Raw genomic sequence first — 20,231 nt, 5'->3', positions numbered from 1 at the left:
CAGCAACATGAGAAGGGAGCAAGAAAAGATAAGGCTTCTTCATAAAATGGATTACAAGAACACGGAGATTTTGCCTCCAGACAAGAGGTACATGGAATTTCCTGATGATACACGTAGTATCTCCATCCAAATGAACATTGCTCTCTGGAAAATACTCCTTCCCAGGTAGATGTGACTAAAAGGAGCTTGCAACAGTATCTGTTAAATAGATAAAATGAAAATAAAGAAAGAAAAACGACAAGCAGGGTACTTTGAATATACTACAGCCAACTGTTCTTAGCATCCTTTCGCTGTAAAACTTCCAGATGGAAAGGGTTTATATTTCTCTATGAACAGTAACGTCTGGAAAGGCTAGAAGAAAAGCATCTCTAGAGAAGTTTCATCCACAGTTCAGTCATTCAGTCCCAGCCCAAGCAAGTGCCTCAGCTATTTTCCATGACACAAGCACTTGGATTTTTCCAAGAGCTGATGTCAGGGCTTTTCATGGAGAAAGAACTGCATTTACAGGGCAGGCAAGGAAGGAGGGCTTCCCCAGCAGCTATTCTCAATGTGGCCTTTGTGCTGCTCTGCTGCTGAAGCCAGGACCCTGCAAGAACTTTTAGTCCCCGCAGAAACTCTACAAAGGGGAGGGGACAGAGACATTTTCAGCAGCCAGTGCTGTTCCTCCACTCCTGACTGACTTCCAAGGCTCAGAACCATCAGCTTTCCATCTACAGGGCCTGAAGTTACAGCCTTTTAAGACAAGGACACCTATTGTTTAGTATCTCTACAGTGGGGTAGATGCAAGCAAACTAAAACTGGGGAGGGGGACAGTAGAAGAGAACATAAATAAACCACGTTGCTCATTTCCCTGATGCTGCTTTTACATTCAGCCTAAAAGCAAGATTCAAGCAATAGGGATGCTGTTTGCCCACAGAATGTAATTCTGGAATAAAGAATGTAATTGTGAACAGGAATAAACTCTGTTCAGAAAATGATGAACAGAGGTTGCCAAATCACAGGTGATTTCCTACTCGTTTCCAAACATGACTAGTTGCAAGTCACTACATCTGTCGGTTTCCACCGCTGGGAAAGAAAACCTGACATCTTTGAAATGGAAAAAGATGAAATTAATGAAATACCAGAAAGACTGAAAAAGAACTTCAGAAAATCTTATCATAACCAAAATTGAAGCAAAACTCTAATGCATGCAGAGACGAAATCTCCACAGTTGCTGCAAGCTCCTATTGCACGACCCACTCAGCAGAATTGACCAGGTAGAGGAGAAAGGTCAAGCCTTGTGATTTCAGAAGTTATGACCCAGTTTTCCCACTTATTTTTACTAGGTTACGGACAAATATTCATAGCAAACAAAAGCAGCTGAAATATACACAGTTCGGCCATACTAGAGGAGCTCTGAGATAGCCCTTTTCTCCACATTTTCACATCATCTTGGCAACCTTAGCTTCGGCTGTTCGAGGCGGGGGAAAAAGCACAGAACACGCGTGTTCCAATTCAGTTTTCCTTTCTGAAAATCATTTTAAATCCCTTTGCCCACAGACTGCTCCTCTACGAAAGAATCAACTAAAGCAAGGAAGCTTCTTGCGCAGACAGGGCGCGGCAGTCAGAATTAACCTGCCTCCCTAAACTGGAGCTAATTACGGGGAAATGAAATGTTTGCTTTGCTTGCCAATAACTGCAATACAGAACTGGCTCAATGGAAGCAGCCCTGCTCCCCGCCTCCCCACCACCACTCCTCCTACACGAGCGTCTGGAAAAGCTTTCGAGTTAGATGCACAAAAATCAAAGCAAGAAACAAAGGAACAAGAGCGCTGCGCCAGACAATTTGATTTTCCTAAACCAGCCATAGAAACCTAAAGCCATCGAGTGCCACAGCATTTGCTTTCACCCGACGCACGCATAAGGGCTTGGAGATCACTCGTGTTGCCCCAGCGTGTCAAGCAATGTTTGCATGTCATTAGGCACACAGCCTAGTTCCTTATTAATGCCATACCTAGCTTGTGGTTGTTATGAACCAGCAACGAGACTAGTGTGGAAACAGTTCTTAAAAACAGCAAAAGACAGCAATTAGGAAGGGAGGAGAAAAAACACGGCGCACGTAATAAAACTGGAAATGTAGCTTTCAAAACACCGTAACACTAACTCCAATTATCCAGCTTTAAGTTTTGCAAATATATGTACAAGGTTCAGAGCCGCATTTGAATATTTGGCCCAGAGTTAACATTTCTGGTGAGTAAGTGAGTACAGTTGCCTGACACAGGAGCACCACACCTCTACAGCTTGTAACTAATACATGTAGCTCTGGCGCAGAAAGTACCCACATTAAGACGTATTTACTATTCCTCCAACATGTGTTTCAAAAGGTATTTTAAAGAACCAACAAGGCTGCGTTGTTCTGCTCCTCAGCATTATGAACTCGTGTCTGACAATGCAACGCTGGAGATTCACCTCAATATAGATGTTACTACTGCTTGAAAACATTCCCAGAAGTACACTGCTCAGCAACACCCTCACCCATGGGTTTATATATTCAAAAGGTATTATCAGTTTGTCTGACCTACTGTAAAACACAACATTCCATTGAGTTACTCCTACGATAAAGTTGGCATGACTAAAATACCTACCTCCAAGAAAGACACCCTGTCTTAATTTAACTTTTCCTTCAATTCTCTTGTTTTAAGGGTTAACGCACATTCACTGATCTAGAAATCTAATGCCAACACTTCAAACCCAGGACCTGCCTGCTCATCAGAACCAGGAATTAATCAGTTCAAAGCTAAGCACACACTCAACCAAAAAGCATTTTCAGCCCAGCCTTTCCTTCTCCCACCCAGCCCTGAACCTTTGGTCAAACTACACCCATTCTGCATGAATGCAGACAACATTCACTCTTATGACCTCTGCAAGGCTTCTAAATATTTGCCAGCTGCAATAAACTAATTTACAGCTAATATGTCTCGAACTACCCAAAGGCAAAGTGCTCCCAGTGGCCTAATTTACACCAGGGAAAAACTGAATACACGATTTTACAGACGAAAGCTGAGAGAGGACCAAGAAATCATTACCACATTGTTGCTTAACCTGTATAGTGTATTATTAGCTCTTAATCCTTCGCAGCTTCCAATCTAGCTAATTCTGCTGGTGAAGTTTTACTCATGTAGATGCAAACACCAAAGGCAACAGAAATCTATTGATTTGAGTTGAGATCTATTTGACTATTTGAGACGAAAAATATGCAGCTAATTGACTATTTCACCTTACTTGCTTCAAGTACCTCCCAAGAGGGTTTCTATCCCAGCACTGACTCATATTTTAAAAGTAACCATGGAAAGTTTCTCAACCATGCATCTGAGTTTGTCGGAGTTTACAAAAAAGGAAATATGTGATGTAAACCGAATGACAAAGGGATTAGCAACACTTCATACTAAAGTTAACGCTGTCTTAGTTATTTACATGGTCTAAGAAAAATAAAGAGTCTACTGTGATATGTAAACCTATTATTTCTTCCCCGAAATGTAGGTCTCGCCTGTAAAACACAAGACAAAAGATGCACATAGCATACATTGCATGAGAAGTGAAAAAATTTACACAGGCATTCGTGGCATGCTTTGCTCCTTCACATTTCATCTTCCCCCTTCATCTAAATTACAGGATAAATCCAGCAAGACCAACTGTAAAGGACTGGAGCAGAACACGGGATTAGGATTTCACAGCAAATCTAGCCCTGTTTCTTCTGCTGGAAAATGGAAGAGGAAGAAAACCAGTAGCAAAGCCATGGTACTTGTAAAATGGCTCAAGATCCTGAGAACAGCATGTGAGTCAAATACAATGCTATTAATAGGCTTCTGAATATGTTTGTATTAGTATTTTCCTCTTGGGTCTCTTAAAATAAAAAATACAAGTAAAAATACAAGAAAACCACATTGGCTCAGGAAACCTACCAGCTGCTATGAGGTGATGGCAGCAAAATTCCTCAAGACACGTGGCAGCAGTATAGAGGTAACGAAGCTATCAGGAATATCAATACCCGGTTTGATTCCCCACCTGCTTCACTTACAGCAGTTCTTGGTACCTCCTCCTCATACAGGCACAATGCTGAGAACTGCCAACTCTCCCCGACTTTGGTGAGAGCAGAGCTTGCAATAACTTGTCACTCAGTATTTTAGACAGTTACCTCTTCATGTGAGAGCCACCTACAGCGCCGTCTTCCTGGAGAATGAGCATCTGTCCACTTTATAGCATATCCACTCAAAAAAAGGCTTTTTACATATATACTTACCAGATCTGCATATATATGTAAAAGCCAAATTCCCTAGCAGCAATCAGCATCTTGCAGCCCTTCTACATCTAATCCTCATACCCACACATTAGCGGAAACTACTGCAAACACGGAGAGGTCTCTCAGTGCTCTGATGGCTGTCCCTGGATTTATGCTGTCTCAATTCTGCACCAACAGTACTGTGCAGACCATCATTATGACTATCCTCTACTGATGCAATTTGCTTAATCTTTAGAACACTTGAAAATAAAGCATAAAAGGTGGGGAGGGGAGGGAGGAGAGGAGGTCTGATCAGTGAAAAACACATCCAGGAAAAAAAAACCAACACTGAAAACACTCCAAGATGGTTTCTTGAACACCAATAGCTAATTTAGCATCAACATGCATAAAATATCAGCTTATCGAAAATCACATTCGTTTAGACCGCAAAAGCTGGTGAGAAGATTCTGCTAACATGCTGGTATGCAATTCAGCATTGGGAAATGGAAAGAAGGTAGTGCTGCCAGCACCTACATCTGAGGCATCTTTTCTAGCTGTCAAAACCTTTGTTCTTGAGTTGAAATACCAAGGCACAGATTCCTACAGAAAGCATATTTAATTAACCATTTTCACGATGAAAATATAAGAGTAACAAAGGTTCACACAGCAGCTATTAAAAGAGAAAAAAATAAAACCCCTCCCCTCCTGCCCTTTTCCAATACATATTAAAGGAAAAATCCTTTTCCTCTCCTCTGCATTCAAGGAAGCTATTTTCTCATCTTTCAGTCTATTTATATATCACAGAATAGGAACAAAGACAGATATTACCTGTTTCACAAGACAGAGTCAGCTGAACAGGGAGATCCCAAAGGCCCACTTCCAGGGGGAGTACACCGAGATCAAGTCCTCTCCAAGGAGTTCAAGCTACCCCTCTTGGAAGCTTTCTCTTTTTTTCACGCTTATCCGATGTCCTTGAGAGGCATCTGCCTGATTGTTTCACTGACCACTTGAGGGAAGGGAAGAAACTCCACCTCTTTTCTCCCACCTCCTCCCAACCACCATCAGCTGTGGCCCAACGCTGCGCTGCTAATGGACGCATGGATAACAGCATCCACGTACATCCCACATATGCATATATGGGAGACTGCATCCAACAAGAAAGCAGAGGAGAGCTAGGATTTTAAAATTCAGCTTTTCCAACTGTTCTGAGGGAAAGAACAATATATGCCTATATATGCATTTACACATACACAATACATAGATACCTACGTTCTGTATGCATTTATGTATGTGCACGTATATGTCTATATACATATACGTGCATGCATGTAATTAAATCGGATCACTGATCAAAGAAATTGTAGCACACAAGACACATGAACAAAGGCGAGGCTTAGGGCAGAGAGATTTTTTCCTTCAATCCACTTCCAGCCTGTTACAGGGTCACACTCTGCCACATAATGTATTTTGTTCTCAGGCATTCTGAGAACACTCGACCACCGCGGCACCTGAAAAGCACACAGGCTCAGAAAAACAGAGCCTCTGTATTGTTTTAGAAGAGAAGAGGGCAGGAAAGAGGGTGAGAATGAAAGCATGCCTCTTTCTGTCATCCGGGGAAAGAAACTAGGAGGTCAAAACAGGGGGGCAATGAGCTTACTGCTCTTACAGCTTGTATGACTGGTCAAGCCCTGGGGAAGAAGGATTGGAGGGTGAAGGGGCTGTTTTCTTTTTCTGCCCCAATAACCTAATTAAGTTGGTGAGCACTGCTAGCGGGATAGAAATTTCTTCACGCTACACTGTCTGTTTGTGTTTGATTAATGTAAATCTTCCCAGGGCTCTAACCATGCCCCAGGCAGTGTGATGCCTGGCTCTCCCTTAACAAGCATCCGAGCCTCCACATACAGCAGGAGGAGAGAGAAAGCAAGGTCTCTATTTTAGCCTTTGCCATAAAACTATCCAACTCGACCCATATAATTTTTGGTGATTGGAATTACCATTCTTAATAAAATTACACTTTTCTTCCCAAATCATGGGGCCTATTAAAAAGATAAAGCTGCAGCAAACCACTTAATGCATTAATAGCAGTTACTTTCTTTTGCATTTCCTCAGTTCTCATGACCAAATACTTTAGACTTACGCTCACCACAACTTCTGTGCTGCCCAGTCCAATGCGTGCTGGTCCCAAATATAATCTCCAAGCCACAACTGCATCAAGGCTACAATTACACAGCAGACAGGAAGCCAAAGAAATCAACTCCTACCCCTACATCTATCCGCTCCATGGCTCTAAGCATGCAATAATTTCCCTGCTAGAGCTTGTATTTTCCATGCTTCTATCTTTTCCAGTGGCATGCATTATCATTTTCTAAATAGTGGGAAGCTGTATTTCATTGGTTTATATTTTGAAACATATTGGTTTGCCCAGCTCCTCATTTTCTAGGAATTTCACAAATCAGAAAAGAAAATGTCAGCTCTCAGAAAGAAAATGGAAACCAGAGGAAAGCAAAAAGCCCAGTACATAAGTACTACTCAGATACTCACAGGCCAGCACCCCTTCCTTTCAGAGTCCTGATATATGACCCAAAGTACAGGAGGAAAACAAGAAAAGAAATAAGAACAGTACTTTTTTTAAGCCAACGTGGAATCACAAAGAGTTAAGGAAGCAAGGGAAAAGTCGTTGCAAATCCCAGAGCAGAGCTTCATACCCAGTTTATTCATGCCCGAGTGAGAATCACGTGCACCAAGCAGCCACTGCTAAGGCATAAAGAGGGTGTCAAAACAGAGATATTTTTAAACCTGGATCACATTTTAAAATCAAGTATTTCCTAATTCTTCTCCCTAATGCTCCTCTATATTAAGTGAGACACAGATGAAACAATATGAGCAGGCCAATATGCCTTACTTTACTGAACTACATCTTGCTTAAAACACTGTTGTTTCCCATTTCCTTCACTGCACAGAGAAATGTTACCAACTTCAGCAGTCCAAACAGTGCACTCCAACAAGCAGTGCTGGGAAGGAATGGTCAGAAGCAGATCTGCCCCCCTCCACAGAAATCCACATTCTCTAGCTGTGTGCCTCAGTTTACCCTTCAATAAAACTGCATATTGCCCTTGTGTAGGGAAATACCACAAGTTTATGATATGTAAGCTGCTCTCAATCATAAGCGCAAACATGTATAACATTGTAGAGTGTACCATATCCCTGCAAAACTCAAAATCCTTTCTTGAAATTTGCAAGTAAAATACTTCATTTGAAACCACTGAGGTCAGTGAATAAAAGGTGGACTGCAACAGGAATAAGCTTCAAGGCTGTGTTATGATTTTACTCCACAAGGGACATTTTCAATCCCCTTCAACTAAAAAATCTCTTACTGGCATCAACACTTGGAAAAAGAAATGCATTTGTACCATGAAACACTCTTAAAGCTCCAGAAATAGATATTGCAGCCTGCTCGTCATTATTACAAAGTCAAAAACACTCTGAAGAATCCAAATGAAATTTCAGTCTATCGGGAAAAATACCAAGTAGAAAAAGGATTTAAGCACAGGGCACAGCAACAGCAACTTCTGGAAAAGTGTAACGAGAATGAACTCTGGAGCCTGCTTAATTTGTGCATTTCTTGCTCTAAGATTTCTTTCCCACTGCAAAAAGCCATAAAGAAGGGTCCAGTGTGAGTAAGCAGGGCCAATCCTGACTGCTTCTTTCCTCAGGTACTGAATAGCTGAAAGACCATTGCTTGCTGAAGCCCCAGCCACCTTCTGAAGCCTATTATGTCCAGACTCAAAATATCACAAAAGTGCCATGCATCATGACTTGAGACAAAGCTTTCTGACCTATGATGGGGAAGGGCATACAAATAACTGATTTTTAACAGGATTATTACCCAGTGTGATCACTGCAGAGCTACACAGACCAGTCATGTAAGACTTAACTTCTGCAGGCAGTTTTTTTGCTTATGCACATAACTAACTTAGAATTTTACAGTATTCATTTTTATTTATATTTTTTTTCTCCAGCTTTTGGGAAAAAGCAACACAATGCATTCCTTTCAAGTACCAACCAACGCAGCTGCCAGGAAACAGTGTAAAAACAAGAAAGATCCAGGAATGGAAGCTCATATCTTGCTTCCTACTTTGATTTCCCAGATTTCCTTCCCTCAGTAGTCACTCAGCCACAGGACACAAGAAGAAAACAATTTGGAGGAAAATAATAATAATAAATCTTTCACCAAAAAAAGCAAGAGAGTCTGGTGCAACCAGGTTTGTAGAAGAAATTAGAGGTCGCAAACGCATGAATAGGACTGTAGTATCACTATTTTAAATCTACAGGGATTTCTACAGTCCTGGACAAGAGCAGGAAAGAAAACACAGAAAAGAGATGTCACTTTCCACATCATTAAAAAAGGAATCTCTCCAAAGAACACGGAAAGATGGTAAAAAAGTAAGTAGATAACTTCTTCTAATGTAGCCAGATTTGTCCTTTTAGAAGCAGCATCAGAAAACATAAGACAATTAAGTTAAATCAGTGCTTCTAAAATACCACACTACAAGTTACAAGCCTGTGGATTTCAGGTTTCACTTTCCAGAATTTTCCAGTCTCTTTGTTCCATCATTCTTCATCAAGTGACAGCAATTCTGGTCCCTGTCCCCTCCCTTACACTCTACTGATTCAGGAATGCTTTGCTTCTTGCCCATATACAAACCACACACCCTGCAAGCAACACAAGCAACTTCTCCTTGTTCAGTAACAGCATTAGCAGCTCTCAGCTGGTTAGGCTGGGATATGGTAAATATTTATGCAGAATTCACAGACCTTTACCCCAATAAGGAGCCAGGCATGGGAAAAGAACAGCTTCCCAGAGCTCCATACAGCGGAAGCAAAGTGGTCCCCAAGGAATGGAGTCCACACCCCTGCGAAAAAAAATACACGGAGCAGCAAGAAGAGTTCTGCATCTGATCGCTACCACTGCTGGTTGAATTGCTACAACAAAACCTAAGGCTTCAACACACCAAACATGCTCAGGCATCCCATTCGCAGCATAGCTGAAGAGCCAAATCTCACAATTTTGGGGAAGTTCTAAGCGGCAAGGATGAAGAAATCTATTCTGAAATAAGATGTGGGATAGGTGGATACATGCATTTTTAGTCAATGAGTATCGAACATTGTAACACATTACATCAACACACAAAAAGCTTGCCAATGCACTTCCTCAGCCCTTAAAATCATAAATGATAAGGCAGAAAGGTTGTCCTATTCCCCCATCAGAGTATCTTCATACTTTATAGAGCCATATGTTACAAGCACTGACTCTCATTCTCTCCCTTTCATTCAGTGAGCTCAGGATGTTAATTTCTTGTATGTTACATAAAGCAACAAAGTGCATCTTAAATAAACAGGAACTAGCAAAAGACTACTATGCTTTTTGAGAGAGAAAGCTAATATAAAAGTACAGAGAAGAAGATATGCAAGAAATCAGATATATTTCAACAAGATACTGCAAGAACTCAGAGTCCACTGGATGTTCCTTTCAGACATCTGAGAAACATCCGGGTGTTTTCAAGTACAAAAATAGCAGGCCACTATTTAGAACACAGATACCTACTGAGAAGTCACAAGGATGTTATAGGCACTGAACTTCACTTTAGGAACGTATGGTGAATGTCCTCCCCCCCCCCCCCAAAAGGTCAGAACTCTCATGCTTCGTTAGCAACAGCACTTCTCCCTTATCACCGAGAGCGCTATAAACTCTACCTGGTTTTTATCTCTATGCCTATGGTGCCTTATTTTCAAGTCATGCACATTTTTGCTCTAGACACATCTTGGTCTTTGACCTGTCATCTTTACAGAACTGATACTGTCCCTCCAATACAGTTTCTGACTGCAGTAGCACACAAACACTGCCTGACCTGCAGCTGTGATCCACACTTGTTCCATCACCTACAGTCGATTCATTTCTGCCATGCGCAGTGGGTAACTCACCCTCTGTGCCTTCACAGCACAGATTGCCTTCTTTCATAAACTTCTACTGCTCTGAAATACCAGCAATCACAAGCAGCATACGACTAAGAAATGTTCTGTTTGTCTGCGTTGGGCATGCTTTATGGCAAACAGAAGACAACTCGATGAATACACGAGTTAATATTTCATCTGAGTATCTGAAGTATGTTGCATTACATAATGGGCAGCGGAAGTTAAAGATACAGAAGCTTCCTCTTAGGAATTTCTGCAAGTCACAGTAGACAATTTAAAGAGAGCTTACGTCAGATAAAGTAATAATTGTACTAAAACACTGCTTCACATACACAAACTCTTCATTATTTTACCTCCTTAGAAACGTGCCTTAAGTTACTAGAACTTAGTTTGAGAAATAGGAAACAGAAACAGGAAATTATTTTTGCAGTAAAAAAGTAGATCAACGATTGCTGAAATAGAAATATTATCCAGGTTATTTGACCAGTATTCAGCCACTCAATTATAAATCACTACCATAATTCCTTTTCAAAAGACTAATAAGAGAAGCCTGTGTGGCACTCCACGAGGTACGGATACTCGGCATATATAACATATTTGGGTAGGAAAGTTAAACTGAGTGCTAGCAATGGACATGTAAGCCACAAAACCTGCAAGCTTTCTGGTTTCAGAGCATTTTGCTACACAAGAGGTAACCTATTGCTTTTAGGATCCTGGATACCAGACAAGAACCCCCTAAGAAACATGCCTAATTTCCTGAGCACATTACTGGACACAGCTTCAGCAGTCAGTATGTGAAACTCAAGGGACAGCATCTGTAGAATGTCAGGTAAAATACAAACTCAAAACTGCCACAAAAAAAACAAGAGGACATCAAATCAAATGTAGGACAAGCTCCAGAGCAGTACTACCCACAAGGGAAAAAGCAAGGATGATTTAGACATGAGAGAAAGTGATGAACTGAGCAGTGGGAGAAAATACAAAACCGGAAGTAGAGGATAAGAAAATCTAACTCTACTGCTTGAGAAAGAACCAGATTCCTTATACACCTCACTGAACGATTCACCACACAAATCCCCTAGCTCCCCTCCAAAGAAAACCCACCTTCCGGGCTCCAGCCAGCTGACTAAAAAGCACATATCAGCACAAGTTAGGATTAGGCTGGCAACCTACATTAGGGAGTCAATCATTACAAGACTGAACCACATCTGTCTGTTTTTAATGCATGGCTGCATTAACCCCAAGCAAAACACAGTGCTTAAAAAAAAAAATCCTCAAAAAAAAGAAAATACTGAAGTCATTAAAACTTTGAGCACAATTGTTAATTGCAAGCGTTTACTAATGGTATATATATACTGAAGTAAAGGATGTGCTAACCAAAGGAAAACATTACAGCATGACCCACCATTTTCTGCTGTGACACACCACATGCTACTGGACAGTTTGCTACAGACAGTAATTAAAGTAAGTTCTGGTACAAATGTGGACACTGATTAAAAACCAGCTGTAAAGTCTGCTCAATCTGTGACACCATCAAAACAACCACCTATCTGTAAAAGCAAAAAGTGAAAGATCCTTTATGAAAGAGAACCCAAACGCTTTCAGTCTCTCATTGTCCAGTCTGACTTCTGGCATAGGAAAATGGGATATACGGAGCTTCATTTGAAAGGTCATACTGTTTCCTTCCTTGATCTTTTACCATGAACAATTTTAGAAGGCATTAAATATTTCAGAACAGCCTATCTAAACAAATTTTTTGCTCATCCTGTCATTGAATTAAGTTCAAGCGATTCCAGTAAGACTGCTATGGAAAAAAAAAAAAGAAAGAAAGAAAAAGGCAGTCCCCCCAAACCAGCTCCAAAATATGGTATTTATGCCAATCACTAAATTCAAACTTGAGACAGTGCCAAAACAGCATACTAAAGAGAGAGAGACAAGTAATTACTGTATAGCTGACAATCCGAAAAGAGAGAAAAATGAGAGCAAGGATACTCCATTTTCCAAGACAAAATCTACTTCATTCATAACAAACTGCTGAACATAGTTGTTCAAATTGTGTCATAATTCAAAGAGATAAAAACCCAAGACCAGTAACACTGTTTCAGCACTAAATATCTTGTTACAGTACGCTCTAGAGCTGGAAATTTTCAGCAATAAATACTTTCAGGCTTAAAAAAACTCTACCAACTGCTCACTAGGTATGGAGAACTGGGGATGCAGAGGGAGAGTTTCACTTATCCTTTGCGAGGGTTCTGCAGGTCGTTCTCAACTCACTGTAGCCTTCATCCCGCTCCAGCTTTACAGCACATTACATATAAAATAATTAAAGGACATGAACTGCATCAAATATTGACCCCATAAGCAAATCAGCACCAGCTTTATCATTACTGATACAGATACGGATACTGATCTGATGTGGAATACAGATGTATTCAGCATCTGTAGCCTTACAGTCCCATATTCTGAAAGCATCAAGGTAGCAATACCTGTAAGCATAGCCCCAGCCTCTGAAAATGCAGAAATCCATTCCTTTAATGCACTAGAACATACTTTCAGCCCCTCATCACTTCAGCGCAACAAGGAACATGCGACCACTGATCTTTAGAGTTCGCAGTGTTTCCAGACATTGTCTATGAGTCAAATACCCGTTTGAGTTATCTCCTCTAGAATTAATTTTGGAGTCTGTACTATTGACATTTCTCCTTTGCCCTCAAGCCAATGCATAATCAACAATCTTTTCCAGGGCTCTCCATCTCCCCCTCCACAGCAATCATGATGCTTTAAAGCACACTATCAAAGCCATGCAAAGGGTCAGGAGGTGGGCAGGAAGAAACCGAAGGTTTTAGATAAAGCTTTAACAGTGCAACTACAGCAGTGCATCTGCCTCTTACCTCAAAAATCCAAAGCAAGAGCATTCACACAGCTAGTTGTACCTGTGTAATTATCGTGGTGTATTTCCTCACAAGCTGAGGATTGCTGGAGCCTCAAAAGACAGTTCCTGCTTTAGCCTCTGGAGGGGCAATATTGCTAAAACCAGGCAAACTACTACATGGTAATTGCAGCTGCTTTTCAGGTAAGATTTGATCATCAAATATGCAAAACTAAGTATTCTCATTTCCATTTAAACAGAGAATGCATGCAGCTTACCTACAAAAACTTTAATTTACTTCTTATCAGCTGGAGCAGAGAGTCCTCCATGCTCGTAAGAAGCCACTCAGTGTTGTATCAAAACATGCTCCAAATGCCAGCATACAGACCTCCCTCTCCAATTTCCACTACACTGTATTAAATGAACACGTTCACTACCCATCAACAGTTGCTCACAGTCAAACATCCTCACAGGCTTAAACAAAATGTTGTGTTATCACCATAACCAACAGCTGAATTTAAGTAACAAATGATGTGTAAGAAACCTGCAAACATAAAAATGAAGTACTGGTCACTGGCTAAACATCAGTACTCTGCATTAAATCAGTAAGGGAAAGATAGTTGTATTGATATTTGTGAACAGCAAGCAGTAAGGCAATTTCTCCCAAGGTATTTTCTGCCTTCTGCGGTTCTGAAATGGAATATATGTAATCAGACCCACTGCGGCATGGAAACCACCAAGAGAAGTGCTTTAATCTAAAGCAAACATCTCCACGTGATGGAAAAGAGAGAGGAGGGGGAGAGTACAGATGGCTTGCAATCTTACAAGACAAAATTCATTCGCTACTGGGCATTTCTTCCTGCACATTATCACGCAACTGAATTGGGTTGACTGCCAATGAGAAACAGATCCTGGGGGCACGGTGACAGCCGAAGTATTTGTCACTGACAAAGGGCTGCCCCCCAGATCTGTTATTCCTGTGCCAGACGCATGCAGCCTGACATCTATATCCAGTGCACACGCAGCTGGAGAGGTACCAGAGACAAAGGGAGGATGCAGCGCCCAGGACATGCGACCACCTTCAGGAATGCTACTAGTTTTACCACGACTGAGAAAGCATTTCTTCAGATCCCACAGGAAACAAGCTTTCCATTTGGAGGTCCCAGATATTTGAGTAGGCCTCCCATTGCCGTACAGCTAATCATTGTATTTCAAATTTACTACCACAGCAAACTGATCCAAATACAACTTTGAGAAGAAGCTGAAGAGATTTCACGTGGGGATTTAAACAAACAAGGCCTCTGAACAGAACAGTCCTTGTTTGAAGTGTGTGCCTGTCCTCACAACCAATTGCAAACCTTTTCTTTCAAACAAACAAAAAAACCCCAAACCCCACCTCGTTATTTGTATGTTCTTCCTTATTTTATTCCTCCTTACCTCATTGCTGAAATGCTTTTCTGACATCAATTGCAGTTTTGCCCACATACACTCTAAATTAACACTTATTTTGGGGAAAATATATTCCCAGTTCCCAGTAAAAGCAGAGGAACCAACTTACTTTGGTGGAGTAAACTTCAGCAAGTTTCTGAAGCCATTTGCTGATCCAACAAATGATCAAACCCCATCAATACACCAAGAAGCACGTTATAGATCTGAAGGAGCCATTTTCTCAGTATGTGAGGAGCAACAGATGGAGCAAGATTCTCAGCACACTCTGAGCTACTGCGGTGTTCTTGTCGCTGCAGTCAGGCTCAGTGAAGCAGCCTCCCAGTAGCTGCAGAGCCATGATGATATAAAAATTATTAGGAAAGAAAAGGGAAGGAAGAAGGGGAAAGGGGCAGGTTTTCTCCATCTGGCTGAATTCCAGCAAGAGGATTTGGATTTGCAGGCTGACCAAAACTCAAACCTGTTGCAAGGCTATTTTCTCTCCCCTTTCCAACTAAACTTAATTATCTGCTTCTGCTTCACAGGTGACCCAGGAGCTCTGCTGAGAAAAGAGCCTCCTCCAGCAAGGCTGGTGTTAATTGTCAAAACAGGCCACAATCAGCACACAGCGACTCTTCCCCTTCGCTTGGCACCCACCAGGCAGCATCACTGCACCTCACAACCAGCAGGCATGTTTCACATTACCAGCAAAGAAGTGGTTTTCTGGCCTAAACCAAGGGACCATGTATCTGGATTACAAGGGCCAGAACCCAGCCAGATACCCCGTCTATGGAGGGCGAGCCAAAGGCATGGGTGAGCAGGTGCAGACACCGAAAAACACAGTTAATGTCTCACTGATGAGTGTAAAACCTGATAATAAGTCTACTAAAAGGAAAAGGGAGAGAAGGTCAAGGTTTGCTATGCAATACATAGAGCTGAAGTTGCACTGGTTAACATCCAAAGTAAACAACACTCTAGCATTTAAAGCTATCACCAACATTCCTACATCTTTCCACGCTGGAAGAACAGAGGAATCTGCTTGCCTTTTGTTTGGGTTTTTTTCCTCGCCTTTCCTTCTTCCCCCAAGTATTACAGGGTTTTATTCTCACCACAATTTCCATAATGTGAGTGGGCTGAATATTTTACATAACTTCACAGACCTGACATATCTAAGTGTAAAACTCGGGGCTTTCAATATTGCTCAAAGGGCTCCAAGTGCTTGGCAACATTATACTTACCAACCATTGAGTAAGTATCATCAAATCCATATACCAAGGCACTTGCTACTGAAGTGACTAAACCAGATAACAGAGCAAAGTTCTTTTTAGCTCATGTACCCATTTCTCAGCTATTGCAAGACATTTTCGTCTACTGCTGAAGGTTCTATTATAACTCAAGGGTAGAGAAGCCTGTGACAAAGGTATTCATTTTACCAGTGCCCTACAGACTTTGACGCATCCTTACAACAAAGAAAATCCCACAACAATTGCAAACGGCTCTCTCTGCAGTATCCCCACACCACCTTCACCAGCCCAAATGATTGAGCTTGTTGGTTTGCTAAGATGAGATCTGCACCCACATGAACCACTTCCGCTAGTGAAACCGCAGGGACTACGCAGGGCAAACCACAACCTATCATTTTGTGTCTCTCAACAGACAACAAGAACAAATTGCCAACTGGAGAGCTGCAGTTCATCATTATGAGATCTCTCAGCTAAGAACTTTCAGCCTTGACACAGAAGCATTTCTGATAAACCACCACTTCCCCCCCTCCCTTACACTTACGGAGTTTACATCATATAAATTCATCCCCTTCTCTCTATTACAGCTGCCCCTGAACATTTATTAGAACTTGCTGTGGCACTGCCTAAGCTACGTTAGATGGCTACAGAACAGTCTGCAGCAGTGGGGAAAACCACTCTTTTAAAACCAGAAACGATCTGAAAAAAACAGCTTAATTTTGGCTGAAGTCATGGCCTGATTTGGGCCATCACATAATAATTATTCAGAAGGTGGAAAAACCCATCCAATCGACACAGATCAGAAAACCACGTTATTTTCTTACTTGCAAGCACCCACTTTGAAAGCCACCTAACAAAAGAACAGGAACCGCTATCATCCTGGCTCCAATACCGTCGCATGGGACTTGCTGTCACTCAAACCACAGCAAAATGTTAGAAGGCATTACAACAGCTGAAACAATTTGCTGGTCCCAAACAGTATCTGTGCAGCTTCTTCAAGAAATAGCTACTCCCAGACACCAAACAAGTATCTTCAGTCCTCCACAGAAAACTCCAGACAGTTGTAACCCTGGCTTGTCAGGGTTTTAGTCCATCCCAGCTGACGTGTGCCTTCAGAACACGCTGGCAGACAGGAAACCTCTCTCCTATCTGGCAGTTGCCACCACCTCTCCCATTTCTCTCCCTCTCACTCATTTCCTATTGACTGTTTCATGTCTTACATTGCAGCTTTTTCCTATTTCCTTTTTTTCCCCTCGCTCGTTATAGCTTCCCTCCTTCAATTCTCTTCTTTTCCTCTTTTCCAACACTTTTCTGGTAGCTTTGATCTCAGTCTACTCATCAGAATCCTTTTTGCATCTGGGCACAACAGGAGCATGCAATGGTGCCTCTGTGCCACAGGAGTACTGAGAGGAGACGCCTTGTCTGATGTGCTGCCAATAAGCTACACTAACAGCCACTATCATAACAGCATAAAAAGACTTTCAAGCAGCCATCAGATACTTTAGGTAAGCCTGCAGGTTGAAGCTTGTATGTTTATGGGAGTGGTGGACTCAGAATCCTGTACCTGTCTCGGATCAGTCTAGTGCTTTACTAAATAGATGGGTCTTTCCCTCCACACTGGGAAATGCTTGCTCAGGTCAATTCAGGTCCCACCTAGGCTTCCCAACCCCCTTCCAGCACTACAGCTCACTCAGGACTCCATGTCAGAGCATCTAAGTCTCTGCAGGTTACTGGTTCTTCTTGGGAAGTCACCCAAGCTCTTGGTAAAACGATTGCTTGTGACTCCACAAACCAGGATTCACAGTCTGCACATAAATTGCAGATCAGCTTCTCACATAAACAAGAATAGTTGTGCTGCTACTCATGGCTTCAAGGAGAAACAGTTCTTGGATAAAATTAAGATTTCCATCAATCTCTCTCAAGACTTCCAATATATATTTCAAGAGCTCAGGAGCAGATGGAAACCAGTTTGAGTCTTGCCCTTACACACACGTTTCTTGTGCCAACTGAGAGCTATCAAGAACTTCCATAATGTGGAGATTCTCTCTTAGGTTTCTAGCATCAACACCGCAATACTTCTTTATAGCCACCGAGAGGTACTTCTGCTCAATTCACACAGTTCAGTTCATAGCCCTATTCCCAGATTATAAAAGGTTTAGTTTTTCTGCACCCATAAATGCACTGAAACCCAAGTGCCACTTCCAGGACAGCACACAGTGTTAGCATGCCAGTCCTGCAAGGGACCCTGCCTATCTTCAGCAGGACATTTGACAGTAGCCAAGTAACTAATATGACAGTGATCCAGACAGTTTACAATCAAGTTACTTTAAGTACAGTAACTTGCATGCTATGGCTCAGGAAGGACACCATCCATTTGCTTTTCCAGTGCTAGAGCAGTTTACTGAAGTACCTTACCAACTGACATCACAGAGCCCAGAAGTTCCAGTGTTGTCAAAACAAAGCTTAAAATAGCCACAAAGATAATATTTAAGTGTTTGCCACAAATGTAAACAGCAATGCTGCTTATTTACCATCAGACTATGCTAAAAGGTGCAACTATGCAAGAAAGGGTTCCTGCCCATTGGTCTTAGAAGTCAAACAGACACAATACCAAAAATACTCACGGAAAGGATGCAGAGGAATAACAAAGCATAAGTGATGTCTAGTAGACAATTTGTGAATGTCAGAGCCTGAGCATTGTTTGTTTTGATTTTACTATTTATACTCACGCTTACATCTGAAACATAAGGACACTGCTTTTTCCTGTCATTTTCAATATATTTATTTTTACACGTTTTCCTTCAAAAGAAAAATGAGTAAACTTTGTTTCTTCCTGTCTTTTTCTAAGTGTGCTGTTCCTATTTTGTATGTATCCTGACCTGTATTTTATCCCCTGTACATTCTTAATCGAACGCTGCATGTTTTACATCACTTTTCACTTTACTAATTACTTTGCTACTGTTTCCCCTGTCCTTATTTTGAGTCCTTTCTTGTCATGTTAAGACATTATCTACATCCAGGCTCCTGACCCTTAGTTTAATCAAGCTGAGACATGAACTAAGACTTCTGTTCTTTAAACCTAGTAATTATCCAGAACAGGGCCACAAAACAGAACATTGGATCACCTACCAGAAAGTATGCACGCAAGTCTATTTTCTTTTAGTGCTACTGACATCTCTTACACAAGGAAGATCTAGTTATCTCAAAGTAGATAAAATCTCAGGACTAAAGTGAAAGAAGGGAGAGTGTTTAGGCAGAGGAATATTTGCAGAGCCTTAGGAATGCTATAAGAAGCATTTTATTAGCATCTCAGATCACTCAGTCTAAAAACTCAAGGATAACACAAACGGGATTTGTTATTAAGTCTCCTACTGCTAATTTTCAGAGGGAAGGAAGAGGTATTCAATGAGAAACCTGGAGGATAAAGCCTTGAAAGCAAGAGCCTAAGCTTATCTTTCAAGCAGCACAGCCAACATACTTCCCCGGTGACCCAGAAGGACCACCTAGAGGTTTAAGTGGAGAATTCAGTCTCCAGACCAAAGCAAACACTGCTCCTCTTTGAGACACTTTGCATAACTAGAAGCTATAGCACTGGGCTGGCCAGAGTGGGGGCCGATGGTTGTAACGGAGGCAGGCATTGAAGCTACTCACTGCATAGGATTCACACAAAACGCTTAAGACACAAATTCAATAGGAGACCCCACTTCCTGAAATAATCAAAAGATATTGGGAGATAGCCATTAAATATGTAAAATAACTGGTAGAGGTGTCTGCATTGCTTTCCCTGGGCAAATACACGAACGCTGTATACTACCTTCAGACGGACTGACAAATAATCTTCAGTGCCCAAATCACTACTTTTACAACATGATACAGAATAGTTCTGAGACTAAACAGAAGACTACTTTGATTTCCATTAGAAAGACTGTGGCCAATGCTGCCCCCCTCAAGGACGAAGAAACACTTCTTGTGTCATCGATACAGAAGTCAGTTTTATAAAGATCGGTCTGAGAAGATCACAAATGAACACCCACAAAGCTCACCAGTGACCACAGCAACTTCTGCTCCAAGGGTAAGATGCACATTTCTTCTCAGGCACCTCTACACAGGACAGCAGCAAGCACTACCCAAACAGAACGGTGATCTGAAAGCACTCCAATGTGCAAACAGTCATCCACAGGAAGAAAGGGGAGGGGTGGATGTGGCCAAGATTTTTGCAAGTCTAAAATTGAAGTAGCCTACGTCCCAGTACCGTTCCTAATCTATCCATTCGAAACACTAATAAATGCCATAATAGGAGTTCTGTGCAGAGGAAGAGTTATACAATTGGGCTAACCGATGAAATATCACTCCTGCCTCCACCCAAATAATCATGACGCCCACAGCTCTATTCAAAACTAGAAAATCAAGCTCACCTCAACTTCTGTCTCCAGTAAAAACCCTAATAAACTATGCAGCATGAACC

The 20,231-nt window shown here is 41.6% G+C and overlaps 1 protein-coding gene and 2 long non-coding RNA genes across 6 annotated transcripts in view; all 3 read right to left on the bottom strand.

The window, feature by feature from the left end:
- The window catches only part of ARHGEF12 (Rho guanine nucleotide exchange factor 12), a 76,021-nt gene that overhangs the window by 50,162 nt on the left and 5,628 nt on the right, over positions 1–20,231 (bottom strand). For 2 of the 4 annotated variants that reach the window (XM_030505252.1, XM_030505253.1), the window contains exon 1: positions 5,087–7,111. The exons of the other annotated variants lie outside the window; for them this stretch is intronic. The gene's annotated coding sequence lies outside the window, so the exon portion shown is untranslated. Of the gene's footprint in view, positions 1–5,086; positions 7,112–20,231 lie in introns of those variants that run through there. 4 annotated transcript variants of the gene reach the window in all.
- On the bottom strand, positions 1,699–13,665 carry LOC115616248. Its single transcript, XR_003994247.1, has 3 exons — positions 13,446–13,665; positions 11,301–11,309; positions 1,699–1,708 (listed from the first exon to the last, which is right to left on the bottom strand). It is a non-coding gene; the product is annotated as an uncharacterized LOC115616248 (long non-coding RNA).
- LOC115616247 lies at positions 13,986–14,726 on the bottom strand. The gene is made up of 2 exons (XR_003994246.1): positions 14,674–14,726; positions 13,986–14,458 (listed from the first exon to the last, which is right to left on the bottom strand). It is a non-coding gene; the product is annotated as an uncharacterized LOC115616247 (long non-coding RNA).

This window comes from Strigops habroptila, chromosome 17 (genome assembly GCF_004027225.2).
Source record: "Strigops habroptila isolate Jane chromosome 17, bStrHab1.2.pri, whole genome shotgun sequence".
In the NCBI taxonomy this organism is placed as follows: Eukaryota; Metazoa; Chordata; class Aves; order Psittaciformes; family Psittacidae; genus Strigops; species Strigops habroptila.
The sequence above is the reverse complement of the archived record's forward strand: the minus strand, read 5'-3'. Positions and strand labels throughout refer to the sequence as shown.